General features: G+C 30.9%; 1 pseudogene; it reads left to right on the forward strand.

Annotated features, from left to right (window-relative positions):
- The first annotated feature begins 8,635 nt into the window (after window positions 1-8,635).
- On the forward strand, window positions 8,636-8,753 carry LOC112474479 (annotated as a pseudogene).
- The last annotated feature ends 254 nt before the right edge of the window (window positions 8,754-9,007 follow it).

Raw genomic sequence — 9,007 nt, forward strand, 5'->3', positions numbered from 1 at the left:
ATATATATAAAAAAGCTAATTTTTTTTACAATCATTTTTTACGTGGCAGTTTCTCTTGTGATAAATAAAAGAAATTTGAGACATGGTTACGTAAAAGTACAGTGGGATCTGGACCGTGTTACTGAGTTAGAGTAGAGGCTAAAACTGACATATTAGCAGGGGCCTCTTTGCACTAAAAATTAAATTGTTTGCCAGTAGTTTCAAAATGTATGTCATCTCTCCTTTTCATTCCTCTTTCTCCTTTATTTTACTCATTCTCTTTAAAGACAATTCCATATTCAGAATAACTTCATTTAATCTTGCCTGACATTTGGGGTGGGGGTGGAGGAGTACCGCTTTCTTTTCACACCTTGGTTAAGCTCATAAGTGAAGGCTCTGATGATGAGTACCCATGTGCATAGGTTTTTTCTGAGCTGTGATTGGTGTCTACACCCTTACACACACAAGATTAGAACACATCTACAATGGGTACCATCTGATAGCTTCAAACATTTTAAAATAATATAATCTGCCTCTGACTGTCAGCCGTAGTCCCCAGTGACAGAGTTGTGAAAGCAACTTATGTTTGTAAGGAGATTGAACGAATCAAGAGCTGTTTCATATCCTTTGGGAGAAGTTATCTCTTTAACATTACTTAGAGCTAATCTAACTTACTATAATAATTTAGAAAAAAATTGCATATGTGTGTACATACACACACATACTGATCGAAGAGAAACATTCTGAATGTAAACTCCATGATTGTGCATCACATGGACTAACTCTATGTCCATAGCCTTGACTTGTAAAGACAAATTTACATAAAATGCAAACACCAATTTCACTATACACACTGTATTTATCAGAGTTAGAGTCTAGTCTACCTCAGTAATGCTTGAATAGATACATAGGTGGATACATACCTTACACACAGATAAAAGTGTATAACAATGATTACATAAAGATATAAGCATTAAAAGTATAATAGTCACCTTTTTAAAGTTACATGAAATTTAGTCACACAATTAGAAAGATTTGGATTTTTTTTAAATAAATAAAGTTGTGATAATCTGGATTATTATCTCAGATTCTGGTTGATGTTTTTAACTACAGCTATAAGTTCTCTAAAGGGTAGTTACTGCTTAATTAGTGGAAATCATGGCGTTTACTTAATACGATGCTTAATCAAGTAATTATCTCTACTTTTATATATATTATGTTTTAATCCCAGAGGCATTTGCCCATGAATATCTAGGTTTTTGTAACATGTTATATAGCATCCTTCTCAACATAACACATGTTTAAACATAGGTAAAATGGAAGCTATCTGTTTCTCCTAATGAAATCTCCATGGATATATAGTGTTCTATATGCCTGTGGAGTAAACCTATCTATTTTCTTTTAAATGTTCAAAAGGTCAACTTATATTATCAGCAAGTATAACAAACTTCAAAATGACAGAAGTGTAATGAAGATTTATTTTCATTTTGAGTAAATTTAGTTTACCCAAAATAAAAATTAAAATTATGTCTTTGAGTGGTAAACACACAATGCAATATACACATAACATATTATTGAATTGTACACTTGAAACCTATATAATTTCATTAAGCAATGTCAGTTCAATAAATTTAATTTAAAAAAAATTAAAATTATGATATGGTGGGATGTGGAATAGGAGCCATAAAATATAATTCTTTTTAATGGTATTCTTAGCAGTTGTAACTGCAAAACAGCACCTTGTCACTCCCCTGAGAATAGCATCTTTTTGTGGCCACAAATAATATTACCTACTTCTTATCCTGTACCTTGACTACATCCTAGACAATACAGGTTTCTTCTTTTTGTCCCAACCTCTTTCTCTCTTGAATATATCCTAATTTGTACAAGAAATCATGCATTCACTTAGCTATAAGTTCGCCCATAAACTAAGAACTGCTTTCATTATCTGTGTACCTTATCTGATTAAATTCTTAATGCAATTCCATGTGTGTTGTTATATGAAGAAAATAATATTTAAAGGTTTTAGATGATATAGATAAAGGTCACACAGTAATTACAGGTGCCAAAGTTGGTGTTTGACATTTAAATATTCTCCTATGCTATGTAGCATCTCCAAGTTTATTTCATTTACAGAGTTCTCAGTTGTCACATAGTCATCTACTAACACAACAAGAATGTATACTCTAAAAAGTCATGTGATAGATGCTAACCTAAACTATACTTAAAACTTTTCTTATGGGAGTAAATCATTCAATAATGGACTCTATTGATTATTAAAAATGATTCCATTCTAATCTTCATCCATTCAACAAATAGTGATCTATTATGCACTCACTAGGCATTGGAGTATCAATGATAGTATACTTTTCCCTAATAAACTTACAGTTTAAGAGGAAAATGACAAGCATTAAGTGTGGTAAATGTTATGCTAGAGGTATAAGAAAATATATTGTAGTATATAAAGGATTATAGTGAAGTCTTGTTTTTTTAGGATGTCAGATCTGAGAGATGAGTCTTAAGAAGCAATTGGAGTTAGCTAGATACAGGTGGGAAGAGGAGCCATTCAAAGAAAAGAAATAATAGATAACAAGATCTTACATTAAGAGAACAAAGAGCTTAGGGTGTCTGGAACCCAGAATTTGAGGGTGGGCATGAAGGGATATGCCCACCGTTTAATAGCAGTTCCATTAAAATACAGAGTACTTCTTAAATTCGTCTTTATACTTTTGCTAGAGAGTCAAAATAATTGGTCTAATACAAGTTTGAAATAATCAAACTTATGGAAATGCATGGATTAGTTATCAAGTGAGAGGCACTGTCTAGCTCAATTATTCTCAATCTAAAGCAATGTTGTCCCCATGGGATATTTGACAACATTATAAAATAATTGAAAAATAGTATCAAAAGAGCACTAAAGAAATCCATTTCCAAAGGGATAATTTATACAACCATTCAATAACAAGTATTAAGTACCTGTTAAAAAGAGAAGCAAGAAGCAAAATCAATACCCAAGAAATATATATTCTAGTAGGGGACAAAGGCAAATAAATACTTACAATATAGCAAGTAGGTACTGTAGATCACTTAATCAGCATCCATTCCTTCCTCCTTCCTTCTAAATAGAACTCTAATTTTTTTTTATTTTTTCCTCTTTCATTACATCAGGGCTTTTAATGTTTTGATAAATTTAATCCAGTGCTTCTCAACTGAGAGATTTGTCACCAGAGATGTTTGGGAATATCTGGAGACATTGTCGATTATAATGATTTATACAGTGACATCTAGTGAGTATATGACAAGAATGATGCTAAACATACTACAATGCACAAAAAATTTCCCTATGACAAAAAAATATTTGATTCAAAATGTCGTTAATGCTGAAGTGGAGAAAGCTTAGTGTAATGATTAAGAGCATGATCAGACTGGTTTTAAGCTCAGCGCTACATATCCTGATTGACTGAACTAGATACATTTTTTCATAACTTTATGAAGGTATTATTGATATACAAAGAATTGTGCATATTTAATGTGAACATTTGCTGATTTTGAACATATGCACCCATGTGATACTATCACCCCAGTCAAGGTTATAGACATATCCAACACCTCCCAGAGTTTCCTTATATCTCTTTTGGTTTTTGGGTTTTTTTTTTTTTTTTTTTGGTAAGATCAAAACATGATACTTAACCTCTTAGCAAATTTTAAAGTGCACATTACTGTATCGTTAACTATAAACACAATGGTTCACTGCAGATCTCTAGAACTTATTCATCTAGTAAACTTAAACTTTATAACCACCGAATTTCCTCACAATGCATTTAATCTTTTAGTGCCTGGGTTTCCACATCTGTAAATAATTATATTAATAGCTCCTATTTCACAGAATTCTTTTAAGGGTTAAATATATTCACACATACAAATCAGCAAGAGTGATGACTTGACATTCAATAAATGTTAGTTATTATTAAGTTCTGCAAAGTTCAGGGAATGAAATACTTAGAAAAAAAATTAAAGAGAATCTATTGAATGGGAGAATATATTTATTTGCACATGATATATCTGTTAAAGAGTTAGTATCCAAAATACATGAGGAACTCATACAACTCACTAACAACAACAACAACAAAATCTGATCAAAAAATATGCAGAGAACGTGAATAGGTATGTCTCCAAAGATGACATACTGATGGTCAACAGACATATAAAAAGATGATGTGTCACTAATCATCAGAGAAATGCAAATCAAAACCAAAATGAGATACCACCTCATACCTGTCAGAATGGCTATTATCAAAAGTCAAAAATAACAAGTGTTGCAGAGAAAATGGAGAAAAATGAACCCTTGTGCAGTTGGTGGAGATGTGAACTGGGGCAGCCACTCTGGAAAACGGCATGAAGATTCCTTGGAAAACAGCAAATAGAACTACCATTTGACCCAGTAATTCCACTTCTCAGCATTTATCCAAAAAAGAAAAAAAAAAACTACTAATTAAAAAAGATATATGCACCCCTAAATTCACTGCAGCATTATTTATTTATAACAGTCAAGGTATGGCTGCAACCTGGAGTACATCAATAGATAAAAGGGTAAAGATGTAGGATATGTATATACACACACATATATATACACACAAACATATATATACACACATACACACACACACACACACACACACACACACACATATATATATATATACGCATATATACATACACATATATACACAATGGAATATTACTCAACAGTAAAAAAGAATGAACTCTTGCCGTTTGCAACAACATGGATGGACCTAAAAGGTATTATGCTAAGTGAAATAAGACATAGAAAAAGACAAATATCGTATGATTTTACTTATATGTGGAATCTAAATAAGGAAACAAACAAATAAAACAAGACTCATAAAAACAGAGATCGAACTGATGGCTGCCAGACAGAAGGGGTGAGGAGTAATTGAAAAAGGTGAAGGAGAATATAGTCAATAATATCGTGATAACATTGCATGGTATCAGATGGTTACTAGCTTAGTGAAGTGATCATATTGTAAGATACATAAATGTTGAATCACTATAGTACACCTGAAATTAATATACTATTGTGTGCCAACCATACTTAAAAAAAAAAAAAACTGGATGAAGATTGATTGAAAATGTAAAGTATTGAAATGCAGCTTTCTTATTTCCTTTTTTAGAGTCCTGGGGCAGTATATGTTAATATTCGGAATTTACGTGTTGTTGATAGTCCAAATATCTGGGGTTTTTTTCTAGGACATATATTAGTTTAGAGAAAGTTACAAGTTTTACTCTTACAATAGCTTAAGTCTGCAAATACAATTGAACTTCATTAATTTGGACATTGAAAATTTTTAATCTCTAGAGCTTAGCCAAAATGAATTTTTCACAAAAGGAAAAAAAAAGTTAGCTAATTATTCAACATGTTATAGAATATTTATGTTCTTCAGGAGTTAAGAAATTGTTCAAGCTCTTAAAAATTATTTATATAAATAATATGCCAATTACCAATACTTCATCTGCTTATCTACTTTAATCCACTAAAGCAAAATATCAAAGGACTTCCAGGAAAAAAAATAACCACACTCCCATTCTTCAATAATTCATCATCTTAAAAACTTATTTTCCTGTAATATATATGAAATAGTGCATCTTTGCTTCACTTACCCTAAACTTTAACCAGGAAATAAACTACAAGAAAAAAACCATATATACAGTCTATTCTACATTACAAAACTAAATTATTTTAAAAGTTACCAAATGCAGCCAGATGCTAAATAGTAATACTGATAAAATCCTTTTATTGTATTTAATATTTGACCATTAAAAATAGTACATTTTAATTTTAAATTATGTTTTAGAAACAATCACAATTAAACTTAGGAAATATTAAGATAATTTATGTGCAAGTATTTATCTGAATATACTATTGTTTTTCTGTGTAGTATCATAATATTGTCAAAATTATTTTTGGAAATAATCCCAAATTAAGTTTACAATTTTGGACTTGCAGACACTGTAGGATAGATGAAAGCGATTGAATTTACATTTTTTGTAGTGAAGCTCAGTTTCAAGAACTGATAAAGGATCTGTGTAGGTGCACTATTTCCATCATGTATAATAATGCATAAATATATAAACAATGTTGTAATATTTGTACTTTTTTAAAATAATCATTTTTTTTATTATTTCTACTCTTCTTTTGACTTTGCTGTCATTGTCATTTAGCTTCAAAACAGCAACATTCTGCCCTTTCTAGAAATGTGTTAACCTAGTACTCTTTTCTATTTTCCTCATGCTTACATAATTATACAGATCTTTTATAAATGTGTGCATACGAACCCATATAAAAACAAATGGTTTAGGGCCCATTAAGCATTTTACAAAAATGTACCTATTATACTCTCCTGCATCTTGCTTTTTTACCTATAAATACTTCCTAGATAATACTTCTAGACTAGTATTACTTTAATTTGTTCTTTTAAATGGGTGCATAATAGTAGTGCAATGGACACACCCTAATTTATTTCTTCTATTCTTACAGATGATCATTCAATGTTTCCAGGTTCATTTGTTTGACATAACCTACATACACATATGCAAATACTTGTACTTACCTGATGTTGCTTGTTTTCTACAACATAGATTCCCAGGATGACAGTGAAAACTAATCAAAGTCATTTAAAAGATGTGCTTATAAATATAATAAAAGTATTTATGAAAATTATTGAACCATCCAATGATGTGAGAATATTACACAGCTTAATAGATCGTAGGTAACATAAATTATGCTATGTTTTTGTGGCATCTCGTTTCCATTCTCCCAGGATAATCGACACTGATGCTTTCCTTTAATATTAGCAGAAAATCCTCAGCCTGTGTTTATACAATTGTTCAACATTTATATTTAACACAGACTATCATTAGCTCTTTGCAGAGGTCTTGCCTAGCTTTAATATATTCAGCAAAACAAATACCATTAGTTACTTCCACTGTAGAAGAGCTTGTCTCCACTTTCATCTTTCTACTGCTCCACTGTCTCTTACTGTCTCTATGGTCTGCTTTTACTACTGTGGAGGGAGGGATGTCTCCTGCCAGCTTTTTACACAAAGAATACTTTTTTTCAGACTGAGTATAGAGTGAAAGCTTCTTTCGCTGAACACAAACATGGACTCATGTTTCCTGTGCACCCCCATTACAAGGGCTCTTTAGCTACTTAACAAGTTTATAGTTACAAATTATGTCAGCTTCACTTTCACACACTTTTATAAGGGTTCTGCCTCCTCCTTTAAAAAAAAAATCTCCCTCTGTTGAGTCTATTGGGTAAGTGCAATAAGTATTTACTGAATGAGTGTTGTTAAACAATTACTTTTTTATCCATTCACATAATCTGTACCTGGATTCTATACTAAATAGAATAAACCTGTGACCTAGTAAATTAAATGGCAAAATTTGAGCCTACAATTTTTTTACTATTATAAAATATTGTCACAATTAGACACAAGATTACATTTTCTTATATTTTATGAACACTTTAAAGAATACAATTTAAAGTACCATTAAATGCTTAGATTTTATATTTGTATATATTATATATTACATTAATATTAATTACTACCATGTGATATGTAACATTATATAACATATGAATATAATATATGTGTATAGTATATATGTGTGTGTATATATAAAAACTAAGGACATAAAACATTTAATATTATTTATTTACATTCATAAATCTTAGGCTTTACAAATCCTGAACTGGGGACTTTCTAAAATCAAAATTAGATAGACTAATGGTTAAGTAATTCCCTAAAAATACTAAAATCAATTCATAGGTGCAATACTTTTGAGAAATTTAGATTTTATTTTAAATGTGGCTGTTTTTACCCACCATTTTATCCTCAGTGCATTGGCCAGTGTTGGACACATAGTAAGCACTCCATGAATGTTGACTAATCCACGAATGTTTGGGTTTTGGAGACTTTAATTAGAAAGAAGTTTCAAAAACTAAGAAGTAGAAATTGCCATCTTCTCTATTCCCTATCTAAAGGCAATGACAATCGAAATAAAATATACTTGCTGAATTTATATTTCTTACTGCTGAGATCAATTTCTTCCTTTGAACATTTGAATACTCTGCCATTATTTATTCTTGTGGGCACACACAAAGGAGTGTTCTGGCACTCACTGCTAACACAAATCAGAGATTACTTAAAAGAGGAGTGCCCTCATATCTTCTGCTAATTTGTCTGGGGCATAAGTGATGTACACTGGTAAAATCTAATCATAATTTTGTTATCTTTTTTGAGGTAGGTTCAGTAGACAGGTTTTCTCTACCAGACATATAAACTTTAGGACTAGTACAAACTGGGACAAAAATATTTCACAAGAATTTGGAAGCCTAAATGGTATTTCTCTTTTTGTAGTATTTATCATTTGTAATTTTTTGATAATTGTATTTACAAATACCAATGTTTTCCCCTAAAGATATAAAACAAAAATACATTATTAATTGTTGTGGAAGAATCAGAGGTTTGTATGATTGTAAGGATAACTTGACCAGAACTGTCACAGTCACACAGTTTTCTAGTCATTTGTAAATTATATTTAAAAATAGATGTATTTCTAAAAACTAAGTATGGTCTATGGCCAAGCCTCCCTGAACAAGCCGATCCTGTCTGATCTTGGAAGCTAAGCAGGGTCAGGCCTGGTTAGTACTTGGATGGGAGATCACCTAGGAAGACCAGGTGCTATAGGCGTAAAAAATAAAAAATAAGGGATTATAAGCCGACAAGGTCCTTGCAATCTGTGAGGTTAACCAATTGTTGTCTCACCTAAAAAAAATAAAAATAAAAAAATAAATAAAATTAATAAAAAATAAGTATATAAATAAAATTTTCTAAATTGAATCACATTTTAATGTGCTTAAGGTTCTAATTATTACAGGTTAATAATGCTTTTGTAGTGCTGATTGTTTTTTAAATTTATCTTTATTAATATCTGAATGAATTCG

The sequence above is a fragment of the Pteropus alecto genome, unplaced genomic scaffold (assembly GCF_000325575.1).
Source record: "Pteropus alecto unplaced genomic scaffold, ASM32557v1 scaffold239, whole genome shotgun sequence".
Lineage (NCBI taxonomy): Eukaryota > Metazoa > Chordata > Mammalia > Chiroptera > Pteropodidae > Pteropus > Pteropus alecto.